The following is a 25,942-nucleotide window of genomic DNA, read 5'->3' as shown; positions in this document are numbered from 1 at the left end:
ACCTGGGCAGCCAAATAAACAGACAAATAAACAAATATTTAAATGTTGAAAAAAAAAGTGGAGTTGCTGCTTTATAGGCTGAGTACCTCTAACGCTTTAAGGCTTTGTACCTATAACTTTAAAGTTTTTGGTACATGGAGATTAATGCTTGCCAGAAATAGCTGTATTGAACTTTAGTTCTACAAATGGTGAATGAGAATGTTAGTTTCCACATAACTTCACCAACTTTGTCTTCTTATGACGTTCTAAAATCTTAGCCAGTTTGGTAGGCAAATACTCGCATATATTAGCTAATTTAATCCTTCATTTGTGAATTACTTTGCTCATTACATTTGTCCTTTTTACCTTGTGACAGCTATCATTTTTGTCATGATTTGTATTCAAGCTCTTTATACTACTATATCATCTACTGCAACAACCTACAGTGCATTTACTTATATGAACTCATTTGAGCACACAACAGTCCAACAAGGCAGAATATGTACTTTATCCACCAAACAGACCACTGAGGCAAAGCAAAGTCACTTGCCCAAGATGAGTCAGTTGTAAGAAATAGAGGTAAGACTTGAAAGCAAGCAGTTTGGGTGCAAGTCCCCGTCCTATTGAATTACATTATTTATAGACTGAATATGCCTCCTTCAGTTTATTGTTTGATTTTTTTTGGCTGTACCAAACCAGACCAGGAATCAAGCCTGTGTTACCTTCATTGGAAGTGCAGCGTCCTAATTGTTGGACCACCAGGGAAGTCCCTCATGGAAGTTTCCAATAATATTAATTGCCTATTAAAATTTCCTGTTTTGTTTCCACTTTCAGAGCCTTGTCAAGCATGTTCTTCCCCACTTCAAATTTAAATAAATTATGTTTATCTTTAATAATTTTATGAATATATTTACATGTGTAAATACTAAATAATTCTGTCAGTTATTTTATATATGATATGACATTCTACCTAATTTTATTTTATTTTTTCCAATGTCATTCTTGAATTATTTCTTTTTCTTTTCTTACTGATTTGAATGCCATAAGTGTGCTAAATTATATCATTTCCATAACTTCTTTTCAGAATTTATTTAGACTTTCATTCCAGAAATGTTTATTATTTTAAAGATGGGTTTGTGGGGCATTCAATCCATACCCTGTGCAATTCACCAGATGCTGAGGCCCTGGTGATGGTGAATAAAGCTCCCTGGCCCATATTAACTGATAGTCTAGTGAAGCTGGACAATAAAACTAGAAATTATAATAAACCATGAGAAGTGCCATCAGTGGGGACACCAGCAGGGTTTTTTTTTTTTTTTTTTCCCAGTGAATTAGCTCTTTGCATCAAGTCGCCAAAGTATTGGAGCTTCAACTTCAGTATCAGTCCTTCCAATGAATATTCAGGGTTGATTTCCTTTAGGATTGACTGATTTGATTTCCCGACAGTCCAAGGCATTCTCAAGAATCTTCTCCAACACCACAGTTCAAAAGCATCAATTCTTTGGTGCTGCTTCCCGGGTGGTGCTAGTGGTAAAGCACCCGCCTGCAATGCAGGAGACATAAGAGATGCAGTTTCCATCCCTGGGTTGGGAAGATCCCCTGGAGAAGGAACTGACAATCCACTCCAGTATTTTTGCCTGGGGAATCCCATGTATAGAGAAACCTGGCAGGCTGTGGTCCATAGGGTCACAAAGAGTTGGACACTACTGAAACGACTTGGCACTCATGCACGCAGCTTTCTTTATGGTTCAGCTCTCACATCCATACATGACCACAGGAAAAAACATAGCTTTGACTATACGGACTTTTGTTGGCAAAGTGATGTCTCTGCTTTTTAATACACTGACTAGGTTTGTTATGGCTTTTCTTCCAAGGAGCAGGTGTCTTTTAATTTCATGGTTGCAGTCATTGTCCACAGGGATTTTGGAACCCAAAAAATAAAATCTGTCGCTACTTCCACTTTTTCCCCATTGAATTTAGTTCAGATGACCATTTCAAGTATTAAAAGCTGAGAAATATATTTAAAGCTCCCATTACTATTATTCCTGTCATTTTTCCCTTGCATTTGCAAAAGTTTGTGTCTCTTTATATAGTTTTTTTAATCTATTGTTTCCAGCTTTATTGGAAGGTAATCACCATATAATAAGATATAAGTGAAAAGTGTACAGTATGATGACTTGAAATACATATGTATATATGCCGCGGCCAGCACAAGCAAGAGTCACACCTGCGCAGGGAGAGAATGGAGCGTCCCCGCTAAGAGAAATAAGAGAGAGACAAAAGATGGGGTTGAGAGGATCAGACCAAAATGGCTGATGCCTTTCTTTATTGTGCTGCAGTATATATAGGATAAAGTACGTGACTTCTGACATTCACAAGATTGTTTTAATCTCCAGATACAATCACAAGACCCTTACCATTGTGTACAGATCACAATAAGATAATCTATCTTCTATCAATAAGCTAATCTATCTTCTATGAAACGTTGCAAGAACTAGACGTCCTGGAGCCTTAAGGGTAATAAATTCTTCAGGGGGGTGGGACAGGGAGCTTAGGAACATGCCTAAGGCTCTGCATAACGCCGAGCAGCTCCCAGGACTTAACCCTTCACGGGCAGTCCCCAGCATATATATTCTCCAGTGAAGACATACAGGTGTCCAAATAACACATGAAAAGATGCTGAGCACCATTAATTATCAGATAAATGCAAATCAAAAGTACAATGAGGCATCACCTCACACCAGTCAGAACTGGCCATCAAAAATTCTATAAGTGATAAATACTGGGGATGGTGTGGAGAAAAGGGACTCAACCAAGAGCAAACTCATTGGAAATTATCTGGGAAACATTGAAGGCAAGAAGAGAAGGGTGCAGCAGAGGAGGAGATGGTTAGATAGCATGATGATTACAAATCATCTTGAATTTGAGCAAGCTTCAGGAGATAGTGGAGGACAGGTGAGCCTAGAGTGTGTCAGTCCATGAATTCACAAAGAGTTAGACATGACTTAGCAACTGAACAACAACAAATAACTGATTCACTTTGTTGTACAGAGGAAATACAACATTGTAAAGCAACTATACTCCAATAAAAATTAATTTTAAAAGGATACAAATGAACTTATTTACAAAACAGAAGCAGACTTACAGATATCCAAAACAACTTATGGTTACACAAGGGGAAATGTTGGGAGTTAGGGAGAGGGAGAAATCAGGAATTTGAAATTTAACACACATCCACCTTACTATATATATGATAGATAATCAACATGGACCTACTGTATAGCACAGGGAAGTCTAATCAGTATTCTGTGATAAGCTAGAAGAGAAAAGAATCTAAAAAAGAATGAGTATATGTATTAAAAAGTATAACTGAGTCATTTTATTGTACACCTGAAACTAATACAACATTGTAAATCAGCTATACTCCAAAAATTAAAGTATTAAAAAAGAAATACATATGTATTTTGAAACTATTAACATAATTAAGTTAGTTAACACATTGATCACATCATGTCACATAGTTACTGTGTGTATGTTATGAGAACTTTTAAGATTGACTTTATTAGTAATGATCAAATATACAATCCAGTATTGTCAACTAAGATCATGACAACTGATTCCATCATTTCTTGGCAAAAAGATGGGGAAAAAGTGGAAACAGTGACAGATTTTATTTTCTTGGGCTCCAAAATCACCGTAGATGGTGACTGAAGCTATGAAATCAAAAGATATTTTCTCCTTGGAAGAAAAGCTATGGCAAATCTAGACAGCATATTAAAAAACAGAGAGATCGCTTTACCAACAAAACTCCTATAATCAAATCTATGGCTTTTCCAGTAGTCATGTATGGTTGTGAGAGCTGGACCATAAAGAAGGTTGAGCACTGAAGAAGTGGTGCTTTCAAACTGTGGTGCTGGAGAATACTCTTGAGAGTCCCTTGGACAGCGAGGAGATCAAGTCTGTCAATCCTAAAGGATATCAACCCTGAATATTCATTGGAAGACTGATGCTGAAGCTCCAATACTTTGGCCACCTGATATGAAGAGCCAATTCACTGGAAAAGACCCTGATGTTGGGAAAGACTGAGGGCAGGAGAAGAAAGGAGTGACAGAGGATGAGAGAGTTGGGTGGCATCACCAACTCAATGGACATGAGTTTGAGCAAACTCCAGAAAATAGTGAAGGACAGGGAAGCCTGGTGTGCTGAAGTTCATGGGGTTGCAGAGAGTCGGACATGGCTTGGTGACTAAACAACGATTGTCAACTACAGTCACATGTACATTCCATCCCCAGGGCTTATCTATGTTTTAAGTAGACGTTTGTACCATCATCATCCTTTCCTCCCACTCCCACCTCTACCCAGACAACCACCAATTTACTCTCCTTATCTACGATTTTTTTTTTAGATTTCACATATAAATGAGATCAAACAGTATTTGCTTTTCTCTGTTTTACTTCTTTCACTTAGCATAATGCCTTCCTACATTAGTTATGTGTTGCTGTGCTACAAATTACTGAAATCTTGGCATCTTAGCCCTCGTGATTAGAGCCTGTGCTCAGCAACAACAGAAGCCACTGGCATGAGAGGCTCATGCACCACAATGAAGAGTAGCCTCCATTCTCTGTAACTAGAGGAAGTCTGTGAGTGGCAACAAAAACCCAGCACAGCCAAAAATAAATAAAAAACAAAACAAAACAACAGCTTAAAGCAGCAAATACCTAGCACCTCATAATTTCCATGGGCTAGGAATCGGCAAGGATTACCAGGGTTCTCTGACTCATGTTGTCTCACTGGTTCAACCATCTGAAGTTTCAACGAGGGGTGGGTACCACTCACACCCACCTGGTTATTGGCAGCATTCAGACTTCAGGAGACTGTTTAACTGAGAGCCTCAGTCTCTTGCTGGCTGTTGCCAAGAGGCCTCCCTTGGTTCCTTGTCAGCAAGAGAGAGATGGAGTTCAGTTCAGTTCAGTTCAGTTCAGTTTAGTTCAGTCACTCAGTCGTGTCTGACTCTTTGCGACCCCATGAATTGCAGCATGCCAGGCTTCCCTGTCCTTCACAACTCCTGGAGTCTACCCAGACCCATGTCCATCGAGTCAGTGATGCTATTCAGGCATCTCGTACTGTTGTCCCCTTCTCCTCCTGCACCCAATCCCTCCCAGCATTAGGCTCTTTCCAATGAGTCAACTCTTCGCATGAGGTGGTCAAAGTGTTAGAGTTTCAGCTTCAACATCAGTCCTTCCAATGAGCACCCAGGACTGATCTCTTTTAGGATGGACTGGTTGGATCTTCTTTTTTTATATACTTAGATTTTTAATGAATAAAATGAAATTAAACTATAGCATTATTTTAAAAATACAATTATAATATTTAATGAAATAATCATATTGAGATTTTACTAATGTTTACACATAACTTTGATTTTCAATAAGCACTTTATAGACCTATGAAATGGAATTAGAAGAATGACTCTAAGACTATATTAGCAAAATAATACAGATTTCTGTCACTTTCATGTTCAGCAAAGTACGAAATCATTGCATAAATTCTTAATATCTTAAAATAGTCATGCTATAGTTTGAAGATCTTCTTGTAGTCCAAAGGACTCTCAAGAGTCTTCTCCAACACCACAGTTCAAAAACATCAATTCTTCAGCACTCAGCTTTCTTCACTGCCCAACTCTCACATCCATACATGACCACTGAAAAAACCATAGCCTTGACTAGAGGACCTTTGTTGGCAAAGTAATGTCTCTGCTTTTCAATATGCTATCTAGGTTGGTCATAACTTTCCTTCCAAGGAGTAGGCGTCTTTTAATTTCATGGCTGCAATCACTATCTGCAGTGATTTTAGAGCCCCCCGAAATAAAGTCTGACACTGTTTCCACTGTTTCCCCATCTATTTGCCATGAAGTGATGGGACCAGATGCTATGATCTTCATTTTCTGAATGTTGAGCTTTAAGCCAACTTTTTCACTCTTCTCCTTCACTTTCATCAAGAGGCTTTTTAGTTCCTCTTCACTTTCTGCCATAAGGGTGGTGTTGTCTGCATACCTGAGGTTATTGATATTTCTCCCAGCAATCTTGATTCCAGCTTATGCGTCTTCCAGCCCATCATTTCTCATGATGTCCTCTGGATATAAGTTAAATAAGCAGGTGACAATATACAGCCTTGACCTACTCTTTTTCCTATTTGGAACCAGTCTGTTGTTCCATGTCCAGTTCTAACTGTTGCTTCCTGACATGCATACAGGTTTCTCAAGAGACAGGTCAGATGGTCTGGTATTCCCGTCTCTTTCAGAATTTTCCACAGTTTATTGTGATCCACACAGTCAAAGGCTTTGGCATAGTCAATAAAGCAGAAATAAAACAGAGAGTAAGATAGGTCTTCAAAGGGAAACCAGAGTCATCTTGAAACCTAATCTCTTCAGTGACATCTCATCACTTTTGCCAAATTCCATTTGTTACATGCATGTTACTAGATACATTCTAGTGTGGGGATTACACAAGGATGTGAACACCAGGTGACAGGAACTATCAGGACACTGTAGAGCCTGTTGCCTGAGCCCTCTGTTCCTGAGCTGGATGAGATGCTCCCTATGGACAGGGAAGGAGAGGGAGATTCCTCCCTGGATCCCGGGCCATGAGCCGTAACTGAGACGGGGAAGCTGGGCCCTAGTAGCCTTGAGCAGGGAGAGCAGCATCCAGAGTCTCTGAAGGCCTGTCCTTGGTGGTGTTCCTGGAGCTCGTTCTACAGGCTCCTGAGAAATACCTGGTGCCTCCCTTCCTGCTCCATATTCAGTGATGGCACATTGGGAACTTCGAGTTAGCCATGTGGGAATATTTATACCATAAAAGTCAACAAATGCAGGGATATTTTTCCCCTCAGAGATTTTTTTTTTTAATATTTACCAGCACACCACTGCACTCTCTTTTAAAATCTCTCCTCTGTCCTGTGTCTGTGTCTCTCTTGCAGCTCTGGAGCTGAGGCTGAAGGATGGAGCCCACCGCTGTGAGGGGAGAGTGGAAGCGAAGTACAGAGGAGAATGGGGCACAGTGTATACTGAGTACTGGCTCATATCACATGTAGAAGACGTGTGCAGACAACTGGAATGTGGAGTTGCCATTGATGCTCCCAGAGGGTCATATTTTGGACCAAGACTTGGCCCCATTTGGTTTTTATATGTTTCCTGTGAGAGGAGAGAGGTTGAATCAACTTTGACTCTCCATAAGTGTGTCCATATTGATTTTAAAAACTATAATGATACCTTCTCTCATGACCAGGATGTTGGAGCAGTCTGCTCAGGTAAGGCCTGTCTTGTCTGGGAGGGGATTCCCAGCAGGAAACACCTCTGTCTCATTCACAGAATGACCATGAGGAAACCAGATCACATGCTTTACAGCACTCTTGGGGGAAGACTCTCGTCACACTTGGTTCTTAGAGCATTAGATTCTCAAAGGCGAGTAAGGGTTTGGTTGGCCCTGGACAGTAAAAACTCCAGCTCTGTGGACTGCTGGACCGTTCAGATTGGAGAAGGAAATGGCAACCCACTCCAGTGTTCTTGCCCTGAGAATCCCAGGGATGGGGGAACCTGGTGGGCTACCGTCTATGGGGTCGCACAGACTCAGACACGACTGAAGTGACTTAGCAGCAGCAGCAGCAGCAGGATATACTTAAAAATTAGCAGGGTGCTCTGGCATTTTAACCTTGATTATGGTTTTTACTCCTGAACGCTGTTCTAATTTAGATTTTCACATGTTTATGAACTGTTCCAGTTTTCTTGTGCTAATCTCTTTGTCAGTTTCTTCCCTCTGGTCTACCGCTTCTATATTTTCAGAAACATGTTTTGGTGAAGGCAGGTCAAAGTGGTGACACAGGAGAAGTAAGAAGAGAATAGCATGTCTGTTCCAATTCTCTAATTGAAACTGAAGTCTCGGAGTTTCTTCTCAATTTTAGGAAAGTGATGTGAAAGAGAATTTCACCCTCTTTATCAGATTGGTGAAGGTGAAGTACTGTGTTTAGGATAAATCCAGAGTAGAAATTGTTTCTGAGCTCTGTGAAAGAGCTGACATTGGAGGACTGCAATTTTCTTAATGGGAACTTTTTAAGAAACCTCAGATTTTTTTTCAAATTTTCCATTTTTTGTGCTTTCAAATATTGGTAGTTGTATTTTCAAGGGAAGACATGGCAAGGATCTAACAGAAGTAAAAGAGATAAAAAAGAGGTGGCAGGAATACACAGAAGAACTAGACAAGAAAAGTCTTATTGACCCAGATAACGATGATGATGTGGTCACTCACCTAGAGCCAGATATCCTGGAGTCTGAAGTCAAGTGGGCCTTAGGAAGCATTAAGAAGACATAAGCTAGTGAATGATGGAATTCCACCTGAGCTAGTTCAAATCCTAAAAGATGACGCTGTTAGAGTGCTGCACTCAATATGCCAGCAAATTTGGAAAACTCAGCAATGGAGTTCCACAGAACTGGAAAAGGTCAGTTTGTTTTCATTTCAATCCCAAAGATGGACAATGTCAAAGAAAGTTTAAAGTTCCACACAACTGCACTCATTTCACATGCTAGCAAGGTAATGCTCAAAATCCTTCAAGGTAGGCTTCAACGGTATGTGAACTGAGAACTTCCAGATGTACATGCTGGATTTAGAAAAGGAGGAGGAACCAGAGATCATATTGCCAACATCTGTTGGATCATAGAAAAAAGAGAATTCCAGAAAAAATCTACTTCTGCTTCATTGACTATGCTAAATCTTTTGACTGTGTGCATCACAACAAACTGTAGAAAATTTTTAAAAAGGTGGGAATACCAGACTACCTAACCTGTCAAGAAGCAGCAGTTAGACCCAAACATGGAACAATGGACTGGTTTAACACAGGAAAAAGAGTATGACAATGCTGTATGTTGTCACCCTGCTTATTTAATTTATATACAGAGTACATCATGCGAGATGCTGGACTGGATGAAGCACAAGGTGGAATCAAGATATTCAGGAGAAATATCAACAACCTCAGATATGCAGATGTTATCACTCTAGTGACAGAAAGTGAAGAGGAATTAAAGAACCTCTTGATGAAGGTGAAAGGAGAGTGAGAAAGTGACTTAAAACTCAACATTCAAAAACTAAGATCAGTCTGTGGTCACACCACTCTGAACATGCCCCATATTGTTAAAAAACTAAGATCACGGCACCCAGTCCCATCACTTCATGGCAAATGTGCAGTGCTAAGTTGCTTCAGTTGTGTCCAACTTTGTGCAACCCTATGGACTGTAGCCTGCCAGGCTCCTCTGTTCATGGGACTTTCCAGGCAAGAGTACTGAAGTGGGTTTCTGTTTCCTCCTCCAGGGAATCTTCCCAGGATGGAAGGGAATCGAACCCACATCTCTTATGTCTATCTGAATTGATAGACTAGCATCACTTGGGAAGCAAATATATGGGGGAGAAATGGAAACAGTGGCAGATTTTATTTTCCTGGGCTCCAAAAGCACTGCAGATGGTGACTTCAATGATGAAATTAAAAGATGCTTGCTCCTTGGAAGAAAAGCTATGATAAACCTAGACTGCATATTAAAAATCAGAAACATCACTTTGCTGACAAAAGTCAAAGCTACGGTTTTTCCAGTAGTCCAGTATGGATGTGAGATTTGGATCATAAAGAAGACTGTGCACCAAAGAACTGATGTTTTTGAACTGTGGTGCTGGATAAGACTTTTGAGAATCCCTTGGACAGCAAGGAGATCAAACCAGTCAATCCTAAAGGAAATCAACCTTGAAGATTCATTGAAACAACTGATGCTGAAGCTGAAGTTCCAATACTTTGACCACCTGATGTGAAGAGCCAACTCATTGGAATAGACCCTGATGCTGGGAAAGATTGAGATGAGAGCAGGAGGAGAAGGGGGGTGACAGAGGACGAGATGGTTGGATGGCATCACTGACTCAATGGATGTAAATTTGAGCAAACTCCAGAAGATAGAGAAAGACAGGGAAGGCTTGGGTGCCGCAGTCCACAGGGTTGCAGAACTGGATACGACTTAGTGACTGAGCAACAATGTATCTTTTAAATATCGGTAAGATCTAAAGTGATAACCCCCCCCTTTCATTCTTGGTGTTGTTAAATTTATGTTCTCTTAGTTTTTCTTGATTGAATTTTTTGCTAGAAGATTATCAGTTTCATTAGCCTTTCAAAAAGAATTACCGGTTGACTTTGTTGATTTTCTTTATTGTTTATGTTTCCTATTTCATTGATTTGTATTAGTTTTTGTTCTTCTTGTTTGGTTTTGATTTGCTGTATTTTTATAGGTTCTTGAGGTGGAATCTTAGATCATTTGCTCTCGGTTTTCTTTTCTTTTCTAATGTAAGCCTCAAGGAAGCATAAAGGCTGTAAATTTTCCTCTAAACACCATTTCAGTTGCTTCATACTGATTTTGAAATCAGTACATACATAATACATAATTTATTTTCATACATAATTCCTTTTGTATTTTATCATCATGAAATGTTCTTTTCTCTCTGAATATATTCTTTATCCTATAGGCTTGCTTCATATAATATTAATCTATATAATACAGCTTCCTCTGATCAGTGTTTGCATGGTATATCTTTGTGACCCTATGTGTCTGTGTTTATACAGTGTATGATTTTGTCTTACTTTATCTAGCCTGATCATCTTGCTTTTAGTTGGAGTGTTTAAATTATTTAAATTTAATGTAATTATTTATATACTTGTGTTTAAGTTTACTAGCTTGCTGTCTGTTTTATGCTTTTTTGTTCCTATTTTAATCTTTAATTGAGCATTTTAATACTCTATTTTACATACTCTGTTGGTTTATTGGCTATATCTCTTTTTGCAGAGCTTATCATAATGTTGAAAATATTACTTTTTAATCACATTTTTCTTTAGATATCATGTCACTTAATATGTAATTAAGACCTTATTATAGTATAATTCTATTTCACTGCTCTTGTTATTTATGTTACTGTTGTCATATATTCTACTTATAAATATATTATGATTTTGTAATACAAAATTGTTATTTTTGTCTTAAATATTGTAGTATTTTAAAAATGAGAAGAAGTTTTTAAAATATTTACTTGCAGAATTATCATTTAACACAGTTCTTATAGCTTTGGGTAGATCCAAGCTTTAATTTATTATCACTTTCCTTTAACTTTTAGACCTTTAGATAACATTTTTGTGTAGTGTATGTCTGATAGCCTCATATTGTATCATCTGTTATTCATCTGAAAACACTTTAATTTTCTTTCAGGTTTGAATGTTATTTTCAAAAGTATCTGAATTCTATGTTAATATTTGCCCCCTGCCGAGTACTCTAAAGATGTTTTTGCATAATTATCTGGCTTGCATTACTTCAAACAAGAAGTCAGTAATACTTAACATTGTTCCTCTATATATAGTGTGTCAAAATTTCCTGGCTGCTGTTAAGAGTTATTTTTGTTTATGAATGGACTTCAGCAATTATTATCAAGTGCCCTAGGTGGTTTTATTTAGTTTATCTTGTTTGAGGTTTGTTTAGCCTCTTGGATCAGTGGGTTTATAGCTTCATTAAATTTGGAAAACTTTCATCTATCATTAAAATTTTTTTTTCTACTTATCCCTTATTCTGAATCTCCAAATAACATACTTTACATGGTTTGATATTATCCTTCATGATACTAATTTCTACTCATATTTTTCTCATTCTACTTCAATTTGGATGGTCAATTGCTATGTGTTGAATTCCCAATTCTTTTTATTCTGCAATGTCTTGTCTCTTGTTAAGTTAATCCAGACAATTTTTCATTCCAGATATTGTATTTTACTTTTAGAAGCTCCATTTGCTTATTTTTTCTCTACCTTGTTTTTATGTCTCAGTAGGTATATTTATAGTAGAGGTTTAAAGACCTTATCAGCCAATTAAATCATCTCTGTAATTTCTGAATTTGCTTTTAATGGTTTCTCATTTAAAATTTTTTATGGGTTATATTTTTCTTCTTTGGAAGTCTAGCTTTATGACTGGATTTAGGCATTACTAGGTAGTCTTTACCAGAAAGAACTCTAGCAATAAATAATCAGCATATACTCAGAAACAAGGGAATTTAAAAAAAAAATTAAGTAATTGATTTCCTTTTATTCTTTTCAAAATATGTTCCTTGGATGACTAATGATACATTGTCATTTTGGTTTCTCTCCTAAGCTTCAAAATTTTTATGATTTCAGCTTTCTTGCCACAAACCCCACCTATATACCTACCTTTCACTTCTACAGCAGTTGCTTCCCTTTTTGACAAACCCATCTGTAAATCAATAAACATTTGTATATTTAAGATCATGTTGCAAAGATGGGCTCAATGAAGGACAGAAATGGTATGGACCTAACAGAAAGAGAAAATATTAAGAAGGGGTGGCAAAAATACACAGAAGAACTGTACAAAAAAGATCTTCATGAGCCAGATAATCATGATGGTGTGATCACTAGTCTAGAACCAGACATCTTGGAAAGTGAAGTCAAGTGGGCCTTAGAAAGCATCACTACGAACAAAGCTAGTGGAGGTGATGGAATTCCAGTTGAGCTATTTCAAATCCTGAAAGATGATGATGTGAAAGTGCTGCAATCAATATGCCAGCAAATTTGGAAAACTCAGCAGTGGCCACAGGACTGGAAAAGGTCAGTTTTCATTCCATTTCCAAAGAAAGGCAATGCAAAAGAATGCTCAAACTACTGCACAATTGCACTCATCTCACATGCTAGTAAAGTAATTCTCAAAATTTCCAAGTTAGGCTTCAGCAATACGTGAACCGTGAACTCCCTGATGTTCAAGCTGGTTTTAGATAAGGCAGAGGAACCAGAGATCAAATTGGCAACACCCGCTGGATCATGGAAAAAGCAAGAGAGTTCCAGAAAAACATCTATTTCTGCTTTATTGACTATGTCAAAGCCTTTGACTGTGTGGATCACAATAAACTGTGGAAAATTCTGAAAGAGATGGGAATACCAGACCACCTAAACTGCCTCTTGAGAAATCTGCATGCAGGTCAGGAAGCAACAGTTAGAACTGGACATGGAACAACAGACTGTTTCCAAATAGGAAAAGGAGTATGTCAAGGCTGTATATTGTCACCCTGCTTATTTAACTTCTATGCAGAGTACATCATGAGAAACGCTGGACTGGAAGAAACACAAGCTGGAATCAAGATTGCCGGGAGAAATCTTAATAGCCTCAGATATGTAGATGACACCACTCTTATGGCAGAAAGTGAAGAAGAGCTAAAAAGCCTCTTGATGAAAGTAAAAGGGGAGAGTGAAAAATTTGGCTTAAAGCTCAACATTCAGAAAACGAAGATCATGGCATCTGGTCCCATCACTTCATGGGAAATAGATGGGGAAACAGTAGAAACAGTGTCAGACTTTATTTTTTGGGGCTCCAAAATCACTGCAGATGGTGATTGCAGCCATGAAATTAAAAGACGGTTACTCCTTGGAAGAAAAGTTATGACCAACCTGGATAGCACATTCAAAAGCAGAGACATTACTTTGCCGACTAAAGTCCCGTCTAGTCAAGGCTATGGTTTTTTCAGTGGTCATGTATGGATGTGAAAGTTGGACTATGAAGAAGGCTGAGTGCTGAAGAATTGATGCGTTTGAACTGTGGTGTTGGAGAAGACTCTTGAGAGTCCCTTGGACTGCAAGGAGATCCAACCAGTCCATTCTGAAAGAGATCAACCCTGGGATTTCTTTGGAAGGGATGATGCTGAAGCTGAAACTCCAGTACTTTGGCCACCTCATGCGAAGAGTTGACTCATTGGAAAAGACTCTGATGCTGGGAGGGATTGGGGGCAGGAGGATAAGGGGACGACAGAGGATGAGATGGCTGGATGGCATTACAGACTCGATGGATGTGAGCCTGAGTGAACTCTGGGAGATGGTGATGAACAGGGAGGCCTGGTGTGCTCTGATTCATGGGGTCGCAAAGAGTCGGACACGACTGAGTGACTGAACTGAACTGAACTGAACTTACTTGTGTGAAGCAGGAGAAATGACAAAATCCAGGGTTAGGTGATAGGAGGAGCAGAGGGTGATGAAATATGCTAAAAACTGTTTCAACTAATATTTTCCCCAAATATTTATGTGTCTTATCAGTATTGAGGCTTACACAACTTCAGTTCAGCCACTCAGTCATGTCCGACTCTTTGCAACCCCATGGACTGCAGCATGCCAGGCTTTCCTGTCCATCACCAACTCCCAGAGTTTACTCATGGCCATTGAGTCAGTGATGCCATCCAACCATCTCATTCTATGTCATCCCCTTCTCCTCCCGCCTTCAATCTTTCCCAGCATCAGGGTCTTTTCCAATGAGTCAGTTCTTCACATCAGGTGGCCAAAGTATTGGAGTTTCAGCTTCAACACCAGTCCTTCCAATGAACACCCAGGACTGATCTCCTTTAGGATGGACTGGTTGGATCTCCTTGCAGTCCAAGGGACTCTCAAGAGTCTTCTCCAATACCACAGTTCAAAAGCATCAATTCTTCTGTGCTCAGCTTTGTTTCTAGTCCAACTCTCACATCCATACATGACTGTTGGATAAACTATGCTGCTGCTGCTAAGTCGCTTCAGTCATGTCCGACTCTGTGCGATCCCAGAGACAGCAGCCCACCAGGCTCCCCCGTCCCTGGGATTCTCCAGACAAGAACATTGGAGTGGGTTACCATTTCCTTTTCCAGTGCATGAAAGTGAAAAGTGAAAGGGAAGTCGCTCAGTAGTGTCTGACTCTTAGCAACCTCATAGACTGCAGCCTATCAGGCTCCTCCATCCATGGGATTTTCCAGGCAAGAGTACTGGAATGGGTTGCCATTGCCTTTGTCAGCAAAGTAAAGTCTCTGCTTTTTAATATGCTGTCTAGATTGGTCATAGCTCTTCTTCCAAGAGGCAAACATCTTTTAGTTTCATGGCTGCAGTCATCATCTACAGTGATTTTGGAGCCCCCCAAAATAAAGTCTGTCACTATTTCCATTGTTTTCCCATCTATTTGCCATGAAGTGATGGGACTGGATGTGATGATCTTAGTTTTCTTCAACTGGGAGCTCTCCAAATAATGGCTTGCTTGCTCTCTATTTTCATCTTCTACCTTTTTTGTTTTTTAATGTCAGTTTCTTTTAAAATTATAAAATGTTTAATACGTTAAACCTGCATGAAGGAAAATTAAAAAGACACAAATAATTGGAAAATCTTTCTGTGTTAATAGATTGAAAGAATTAATATTGCTAAAATGTCTACAGTGCTCAAAGTAATCTATAGACTTGATGCAATCCCTATCAAAATCTCAATACCATTCTTTATATAAATAGAGAAAAGCCTCAAAATATGAGTGTGTCATTTAGCTTTCATGTATTTCTGAATTTTTCCTGTTTTCTTTTCATTCTTGATTTCTCGCTGCCATTATGGTCAGCAAAGACATTTGGAATTATGTTGATATTCTTAAATTTTCTGAGGCTTGTTTGTGACCTAGCATGTCCTGGAGAATATTTCATGTGTCACTGAGAAGAATGTGTATTTTTCTATACATTGGGTAAAAATGTGCTCTCTGGGTCAGTGTATTGGGTCAATGGGCACTATGTGTCTGCTAATGCCATTTAGCCTATAGCGTTGCTCAGTTCTGTTGCTTTCTTATTGATTTTCTGTCTGAACGATCCATCCATTATAAACAGTGGGATATTTTTGTGCTGCTTTTATTTCTCCCTAAGATCTGTCAATGTTGGCTTTGTTTATTTACATTTTTTGATGTTGGGGGCATATATTGAATATATATGTAATAACATGGGTTATTGATTCTTGTTGAACTATTTAATCATTATGTCTCCTGTGATGGTTTTGGCTTAACTTCTCTTTGGCCTGGCTTTGCTTTCTTTTGATTACTATTTGCATGGAATCTCTGTCTCTACCTCTTCACTTTCATACTATGTGTGTCATGAAATCTAAAGTATGTAGTTGGGTCTTGTTTTTTAATCTCCTCAGGCCACTCACCATTTTTCATTTGGAAGGTTTAATACATTTACATTTAAAATCATTATTGAAAGGTCAGGACTTATTGTTACTACTTTGTTCATTGTTTTCTGTCTGTTTTGTAGTTCTCTTGTTCTTCTCTTCCGTTGCTTTCTTTGTGAAGTGACTTTTCATAGTGCTATGCTCTGACTCTTTTCTCCTTATCTTGTTATCCACTAAACTTTTACTTGTGGTTACCTGGGAACTTGCATCAAGCAATTGATAGCTATAATAGTCCATAACTGAAGTTAAGTACAATTAAGGTAACAAATTAAATTTGATAGCAAATGGAAACTCTGTATTTTACTATCTCCGCAATACTTTATATCATTGACATCAGATTTTATTTCTTTGCATATTCTTTTTCCACCAGCAAATTTCTGTGATTATAGTTATTCTTGCTGTGTTTGACTTTTGATTTACAAAGCATGGTTAAAATCACGTGCTGAGATTACAGTATATCAGTATTCTGTACTTCTCTTTATATTTATCTTTACTAATGAGAGGCAAGACAAGATGAGTGGTGATGAAACCCCTCGGTTTTTGCTTTTTTAAAATTTAAAAAAAAACTCTCTTCATTTTTAAAGGACAGTTTGCTAGATAAAGAGTTGATTATTGGCAGATTTTTTTCACTAAATGCTTTGTATATGTTACCCTGCTTTCTGGTCAGCAAGGTTTCTGCTGAGAAATCTGCTTTATGACAGAAACTCCCTTATATGTAACAAGTCATTTTTCTTTTAATGCTTTCAAAATTATCTTTGTGTTTGAATTTTGATAATTTAATTATAGCAAGTCTTGGTTCTACCTACCTATGAACTTTTGAGCTTCATAAATCAAGTCCTTTTTCTCTCTGAGCTTACTTAACAGAACAGACTCATCTTTTTCTTCATTTAGGTCATCTAAGAAATTCTTGAAATATTTTGTCATCAAAGATTATCAGAAAAATAAAATTTCTTACTTTGAAAGTGGATTAGTTATTATGTAAGTATTTCTTCTCTTGAGCCATTATCTGTCTACAGGTTGGCATGCACTAATGGATCCAGCCTATACAATTTTCTGTATCCCAAGCCACTTGAGTGGCTCATGGGGGAAACGTCTGATTAGACTAGTAGCAGAAAGTCTCAGAAAAGCTTTCTAACTTTGTCTAAGGGATAGATCTCTGCAATCTCATAGCCATTTTGCTCAGGTTTGGTTCTGCTCTTCATGTCTCTATACTCAAGTTTGAGTGCCACACATTACGCATTGTTTTCTTGGGCTCTGTAGATCCCAGGCTCCTAAATGAGAAACTTCTCCAACCAAAATTAAATCTATGTTCCTGGTATTCAGCCATTACAGATAATCTGTCTTGGTCCCTGGAGTTTCCTAGACCTTAGATAAGGAATTCACATTTCTAACCGACCTCAAAGTACACCTTGCTGGGATCCAGTCATTCCAAATTGACCCTGCTTCTGGGTTTCTCTTTAGAAACTTGGTCATGAAAATGCAACTCTGACACTAAATTCTCAGTTTGTGCTCAACTCCCTGAAAGTTTTCACACCATTGCCTGTGACATATTGTTTTCAATTTGCAAGCAAGGAAAATGAACGCTCACTGTGTTTGTCATTATTTTTATCTTAGGATCTCTGCGTCTGTTTGGAGGGGATAGACCCTGCTCAGGGCGTGTAGAAGTACATTCTGGAAAAGAATGGATCCCAGTGTCTGATGGGAATTTCACACTCCCCACTGCCCAGGTCATCTGTGCAGAGCTGGGATGCGGCAAGGCTGTGTCTGTCCTGAAACACATGCCCTTCAGAGAGTCTGATGGCCAGGTCTGGGCTGAAGAGTTCAGGTGTGAAGGGGAGGAGCCTGAACTCTGGGTCTGCCCCAGAGTGCCCTGTCCAGGGGGCACGTGTCACCACAGTGGAGCTGTTCAGGTTGCCTGTTCAGGTGAGATGTAGATCAGGACTAACCTCCCTGCACTCTCTATTGGGATAAGAAAATCATAAGATTTTGCTGAAATCCTGTCTCCTTCCACCAGCGAACTCAGAAGTCCGGCTCATGACAAACGGCTCCTCTCAGTGTGAGGGGCAGGTGGAGATGAACATTTCTGGACGATGGAGAGTGCTCTGTGCCTCCCACTGGACTCTGGCCAATGCCAATGTTGTCTGTCGACAGCTCGGCTGTGGAGTCTCCATCTCCACCCCCGGAGGACCACACTTGGTGGGCAGAGATGACCAGATCTCAACAGTCCGATTTCACTGCTTGGGGGCTGAGTCTTTCCTATGGAGTTGCCCTGTGACTGCCCTGGGTGGTTCTGACTGTTCCCATGGCAACACAGCCTCTGTGATCTGCTCAGGTGAGAGAAAGGGAAGGGCTACTGGTACACAGGACACTCTTGGAGTGACGTGTCTCCAAGAGCAGAGAGGGATGGAAAACTGACTTCAAAAGTTAGATATTTCATGATGAAATGAGGGTTTTGTAATTATTCATTCATGTTTCAGATCAGGGCAAGAAGCATAAAGGAGAATACATATTTTAAGTAAACATAGCTATTTAAGTATAATCATAGTGAACAATGTATAAGCAAATACACCTCAGTCAGGGATTTTCCCCCACTGAACCACGTGAGAATTTCTATACCCATCAGATTCCTTTACCTGATAACCTCAGTATGTATTTCTTAAGACTGCTGCTGCTGCTACGTCGCTTCAGTCGTGTCCGACTCTGTGTGACCCCATAGACAGAAGCCCACCAGTCTCCCCCGTCCCTGGGATTCTCCAGGCAAGAACACTGGAGTGGGTTGCCATTTCCTTCTCCAATGCATGAAAGTGAAAAGTGAAAGGGAAGTCGCTCAGTTGTGTCCAACTCTTAGAGACCCCATGGACTACAGCCTACCAGGCTCTTCCATCCATGGGATTTTCCAGGCAAGAGTTCTGGAGTGGGGTGCCATTGCCTTCTCCATTTCTTAAGACATTCATTCAAATTCAGGAAATTTCAGTTTCACACAACATTATTAACTATTTTGAAATACATCTGAACTTGAAATTGTTTTGTTTTGAAGTTATAGTAGAAAGGTTTAACTACAAATTTGATATTTTTAATAAATCAGAATTATTCAGATTTTCTATTCATCCATATGTCATTTCAAATGGAACTATTCAAAGAATTTCTCTACTTCAGCTAATTGTGTAAAAGTCTTGGCAAAGAAGGAGTGATGTCAGCATCATGGTGGCTTGCTTCCTTCTTATTTGCTTCTCTTTTTAACAACTAATTAACTGTACATCCATGATTAATAGTGCCTCTGTGAAAGTTGTTGGATCCCATAACTTATATCAAAGGACCAGGAAGATGGTCACTCACCTGGGCATCCAGTAATAGGCGGGTAGACATTGGTACAGACTGGAGCCAGCAGGAGCTAGTGAAGCGGTCCCAGCCCCCTGGGCCATGGTCAGGGAAAACATGGAGAAACCTGGTGAGTGCTCATTTGGTTGAATACCTATAGAAATTGTTAGAAGTCCAGGATTCCTGAAGGGAGATTTCATTACTCTGTTGGAGCCAAAAAAGTAAGTTTGAATTATTGGAGAGGATTAAAGGATTTTGCCAGTGCTGCTCCTTACCCCAAGGTGACACAGCATAAATTTGAACTAGCTGGTGGGGCCTCTCTCATGGGCAAAAAGGAAAGTAGTGAGCTAGTGCCCACTTGATATTGCTGGGGAAACCAGTTTCCCTCCAGCAGCACCCAGAGTTCTGGGGCTGAACCTCCATGACTGAGGGGAGAGAGGAAATATGAAAGATCATTAAGAAGGTCAAAAAATGTAAAAGGGATGCAGTTCCTGTAACTACACTCAGGGCTTCAGCAGGAAGCCCATCCGTAAACCTCTAGGAGAATGTCACCCAAAGATCTCTCTCCCTGGGCCCGTAGGTACTCCAAGTCCCTGAAGGTACTAAATCTTTAGTAAATCATCTTTACTGCCACCTTTCTAACAGATGCTTTTATGTGTTTCCAAGTATGGAGATGAAAGCAAACTCCAGTAATTGGAGTGATCTCCAAAAACAGACGAGGGTCTGTGGCAGGGAGGTAACCACAGGCTTCAGCTGTAGCACAACATTCTGCAAAACAAAAGAGAGGTTTCCAGCAGCCTGCTGAGTTTTAAGGACCAAAGAAGACATAAAAGCTTAAGGTATTTTCCATAAAAGGAAGCAAGAAATGTAGAGTGAGTCTATACAAGGTCAAGAACAGTATATACCACCTGAAGGTAATCAGTAAAGATTTAATGTGGTGTCTGCTACATCTCAGGCAAAAGCAGCAAAGCAAAATTTCAAGGAACGTGAAGAACTAAAGAAAGTTGTCATCACCAAAGAGTAACAGTAACTTTTCAAAACTGACAAAGACACATATCAATGACATGGATCTTTGCAATCTAGCTTGTAAAGAATCCAACACAACTGCTTTGAGGAAACTGAATGAGCTGTAAGAAAAGACAGAAAGGCAATTCAATGAAATCAGGGAAACAATAGATGAAAAAACGAAAAGTTTAACAAAGCGAAGTCCTAAAAAGAACCAAACAGAAATTCTGGTGCTGAAAAGTTTAATAATGAAATGGGGAAAAATGCAACAGATAGCATCTACAACAGAGTAGATCAAATTAAAGATAGAATCAGTGGTTAAAAATGAGTATAAAAGGAAGAATATATCCTACGTGATTTATGCATCTACATTAACATAAAAATATCTAGGAGAGGAGAGGGAGAGGGTGGGGAAAATTGCATTTAAATGAACAATTTCTAACTTGGGGAGAGGCTTGAAAACTCAAGCTGATAAAACTAATAGGTCACTTTATAACCCTTATGAAAAAGACCTTTTCTTAGAAACATTATAGTTAAACTGTAAAAAAATCAATAAAAGTAGAAAAAATATTGAATAAAGTGGAATAACTAAATGATTATTTAGTGTGCTATTTAAAATTTGAAACTGCTGGTCAGATGCAGGACCAGCATTTTCACGTTGCTTAGGGTTGCAGATTGATGACTTAGATATAGTTCATCCATGCAGACAGACTGTCTTCACTAGTGGCCAATGAAGCATAAATCAGACATAAGTGGTACTTCTTTATACTAGCAAAATCTAGGGGGAAATCCCACTTATTATAGTATGAAAACTATTAAATATGTAGGAAGAAACTTAAAATATCTAAAGGGCTTGCACTGAAAGTCACAGAGCATCTGAAAATATAAAGACATATACCATGTTCATGGATTAGAAAACTTAAACGGCTGTCAATTCTCTTAACTTAATATACAAACTAAATCTAATCCTAATAAAAACCCAAGCAATATTTTTGTAGAACTTTACAAGCAAATTCTAAACATTTCTTTAAATGTGAAAGAAGTGGAATGGACAAAACAATTTTGAAAAAGAAGGGCCAAAAAGAAGTATGCTAACTTCAAGTTTCCTACTACATATCCACAGCAACATGGCTATGGAATAAGAATAGCTAAATAGATCAACAGAGCACAATAAAGTTCAGTAACAGACCCAAACCAATGTATGTGCTGAAATTCTACAAAAGCATAGAGATATTTCAAAGGGGAAAATACATTCTCTTCAAAAAATGATCTGCTAATTGAATATCTGCATGGGGGGGAATGAACTGTGATCCTTATTTCACATCATAAGCGCCATTCCCCCCATCCTCACCCTGAAGAAAAACCCCAGTCCATCAGGGTAGCTCAAATAAATGGTTATTCCCATATAAAATTTAATTATGAAACTGGTAGAAGAAAATATAAGAAAAATTATTATGATTGTGGAGTAAGCAAACATTTCCTAAGTCAGATAAGACACTAACCATTAAAAACTGAGATGTGATTTTCATTAAAATTAAAACTTTTTGCTTTTTGAAAAAAAGCATTAAGAAAATGAAAAGGCATTCAACTGATAGGGAGAAATTAATTGCAATACATATATCTAACAAAGGATTTGTAACAAGAATGAGTGAAAAATTTACAACAGAAAAATAAGAAAAGAACTATCCAGTTTAAGCATGGGCAAAATATTAAGAAAGACACTTTCCCAAAGATTATATACAAACGGCCAATAAGTAAATGAAAAGATACCAAATATCATTAGTTAGTAAAGAAATTCAAATTAAAAAAAGTATGAGATATAAATTCACAAATTAGACTGGCTACAATTAAGGAGACTGACAAGTCCAAGTTTGGAGAAGGTTACTTATCCACTAGAACCTTTATACATTGCTGATGATAACGTAACAGAGAACAATTCTTAGCAACTCTATGTCACCCAAAATTTCTGTTACCCAAGAGGGATGAAAAGATGTCCACAAAAAATTTAGGCTGAAAAATCAGACATGTTTATTTAAAAGAGTGAAAAAGTATAAGCCACTCTAATTTTCTTTAATGAAAGAAAGGAAAACTTTCTTTGGCATATTCATATAATGTAAGACTTTAACAATAGAAAGAAAAGGCTACTCATAAATCCAACTACACAGAAAATCTCAAAGCATGCTAAGTGAAAGAAACCATCTAAAAGGGATTACATACTGTATGATTTTAATAAATTCTCAGAAAACACAATTAATCTATTTATGATAAAAGACAGATCAGTATTTGCCTGGATCTGGGTTTGTGGGGCTTTTATTGGTTGCAAGAGGCATATAGGAACTTTGTGAATAATGCTATATATTCTGAATTTTAACTGTGGTAATGGTTATGCTGGCACATGCAACTGTCAAAACTTATGAAAACATACTCAAAATATGTGTATTTTATGCATGAAAATTATATCTCACTACAGAAGGCTTTTGGAGAAGGAAATGGCAACCCACTCCAGTATTCTTGCCTGGGAAATCCCATGGATAGAGGAGACTGATGAGCTACAGGCCTGGAGGCTGCAAAAGAGTCAGACAGGACTTAGCTACTAAACAAACAACAGAAGATTTTACTATTTGTCTTTTGTTTTTAGCTTAATTCTACTTTAATAAAAAAACATATTTTTAATTATTTTACCCTTTGAAAATTTTTTGGATCTCACTTTTTGTGAAATATATGATCAGCCTTGGAAAATGACCTGTAAGTGCTTGGAATAAGGTGTATTTTCTAGTTTTGAGAGGTATGTTTGTTAAATCACCCCACTCAAATGTTCTAAATATTTAGTGACTGGCTTTGCTTGTTTTACTCTATAGTTACTGAGACTGAAGAAAGGTGTTTCTGGTTATTGTTGCCTGGTAACAAAGTACTTCAAAATCTAGTCACTTATGGCAACCATTTTATTTTGCATAAATATCACCATATATTTTTCCTTCAGCCCCAATTGTATTTCCTTACTTCCTTTCAGTCCTCATTGACAGCATTGCCCAAGGCCATCAGGCTTCTGCTAATAGCCTCCTCCATCCCTTCTAGCTTCTGCCTGTTACTTTGTTCCAAAAGCAATGTCACATATTTTAGGTGGCATCCCAAATTTGGGCCATTATGGATAAAGATGCTATGCATATGCATACACAAATTTATACTATTTGTATAGTGGCCTCACTCCTCGGTATACATGCATATACAAATTTGCATATACAAATATATGCATATAAAAATGCATATACTTTTCTTCTGAAAACAAACACTTCGTTTGTCTTCAGTAAATAGTTAGTAGTATGCTAATTATAAGTGTTTGGTTACTATTGCTGCATAACCAAATTTCCCACAAAACTTGGCATCTTAAAACCCCTTTTTACTTTTGCTCATGGTTTCCTGGAGTTTGGGAAGGAATTTGGGAAGTGCTCCGATTTGTATTGTCTTGGAGTCTTATCAGGTTGCAGCCCAGTATCAGCTGGGGCTGACATCATCTGAGGACACTGGGCTGGGGACCCAGGATGGTTCATGAGGAAAGCCTGGCAGCTGGGAGGTCAGCTGGGTTGAACTGAGCGACCAGAGACCTGCATATGAAAATCTCCGCAGGACGAAAGTCTCGACAGGGCAGACTTGCCCTAAAGCAAAAGTCCTCAGTGATTTCACACGAGGCTGCATGAGTTTTCAGACCTAGTGCTGAGAGTCAAGCAACTTTACCTTAACTCCCTTCTATCACTACAGAGTCGGGCATGACTGGGGCGGCTTGGCATGCATGAATGCATTGAAGAAGGAAATGGCAACCCATTCCAGTATTCTTGACTGGAGAAACCCAGGGACAGAGAAGCCTCGTGGGGTGCCGTCTATGGGGTCGCACAGAGTCGGACACGACCGAAGCGACTTAGCAGCAGCAGCATTACTTACTAGGAATTCACGAAGTTCAGCAGAACTTTAAGGGAAGGAGGCACAGACCTCACTTCTCAGTGAATGTAACAGCAAAGATTATGTGCTGCCATTCAGTCGCTCAGTTCAGTTCAGTTCAGTCGCTCAGTCGTGTCCGACTCTTTGCGACCCCATGAATCGCAGCACGCCAGGCCTCCCTGTCCATCACCAACTCTCGGACTTCACTCAGATTCACATCCATCGTGTCAGTGATGCCATCCAGCCATCTCATCCTCTGTCGTCCCCTTCTCCTCCTGCCCCCAATCCCTCCCAGCATCAGAGTCTTTTCCAATGAGTCAACTCTTCGCATGAGGTGTCCAAAGTACTGGAGTTTCAGCTTTAACATCATTCCTTCCAGAGAAATCCCAGGGCTGATCTCCTTCAGAATGGACTGGCTGGATCTCCTTGCAGTCCAAAGGACTCTCAAGAGTCTTATCCAGCACCGCAGTTCAAAAGCATCAATTCTTTGGCCCTCAGCCTTCTTCACAGTCCAACTCTCACATCCATACATGACTACTGGAAGTTGTGTCCAATTCTTTTCAATTTCCTGGAGTGCAGCACGCCAGGCTTCTCTATCCTTCACTATCTCCCAGAGTTTGCTGTAACTCATGTCCCTCTGATCATTGCTATTTCTGCAGGAAACCAGACCCAGGTGCTGCCCCAGTGCATCGACTCCCTCCCTGAACCAACAGGCTCTGCGGCCTCAGAGGAGAGCGCCCCCTACTGCTCAGGTAAGGGTCCTACTGGACAGTAGGCGCTTAACCACCGCCCCCCACCCCGCCCACCCGCCCGGGTCACCGCCCGGGTCACCGCCCGGGTCACCGCCCCATTGTCCGATTTCTCTCTCCTCAGACAGCAGACGGCTCCGCCTGGTGGACGGGGGCGGTCACTGCGCCGGGAGAGTGGAGATTCTTGACCAGGACTCCTGGGGCACCATCTGTGATGACGGCTGGGACTTGGATGATGCCCGTGTGGTGTGCAGGCAGCTGGGCTGTGGAGAAGCCCTCAATGCCACGAGGTCTGCTCACTTCGGGGCAGGATCAGGACCCATCTGGCTGGATGACCTGAACTGCACAGGAAAGGAGTCCCACGTGTGGACGTGCCCTTCCCGGGGCTGGGGGCGGCATGAATGCAGACACAAGCAGGACGCAGGGGTCATCTGCTCAGGTCTGCGCTACACACTGTCCACAGTTTGGGGGAGGGGTGGGGCCCTGAAGGACGGGGGTCTGAGCCCTGAGGGAGAGATGCTGAAAGGACCAGAGAAGAAGGCTTCCTCCCAAGGAGCCTGTGTTTCCAGCAGACGTGAAGATGAGGCACTTTCACTTCCTCCTGCAGCAGCTAAGATTCTGGTCCTTTCTTCTCACCAGTGTTTCCCGGCAGAGCCGTTTCTTATGGTTTCCACATGAAAGCAGGGCTCTCTCTTCAGTTCCCTGTGGTAGTACAGTCTGGAGAGCCTGTTGACATTGTAATGAAAGCACAGATTTACTCCGTTCAGTTCTGTACCCTAGGAGTCTGACAGGGGTCTCTGCAGACCAACAGGCCCATGTCCACAGGGCTGCATTCTTCCTGGAGGCCCTGGGGAAGACTCTTTTCCCAGCCTTTTCTGGTTTCTATGTGGCCTCATTCCTTGGCT

At 39.7% G+C, this 25,942-nt stretch overlaps 2 pseudogenes; one reads left to right on the top strand and one right to left on the bottom strand.

The window, feature by feature from the left end:
• Positions 1 to 25,942, bottom strand: part of LOC102185816 — a 298,507-nt pseudogene that overhangs the window by 30,848 nt on the left and 241,717 nt on the right.
• LOC108633339 overlaps positions 1 to 25,942 on the top strand; it is a 56,940-nt pseudogene that overhangs the window by 2,755 nt on the left and 28,243 nt on the right.

The sequence above is a fragment of the Capra hircus genome, chromosome 5 (genome assembly GCF_001704415.2).
Source record: "Capra hircus breed San Clemente chromosome 5, ASM170441v1, whole genome shotgun sequence".
NCBI classification, from domain to species: domain Eukaryota; kingdom Metazoa; phylum Chordata; class Mammalia; order Artiodactyla; family Bovidae; genus Capra; species Capra hircus.
This window is presented reverse-complemented; position numbering and strand designations above follow the sequence as displayed.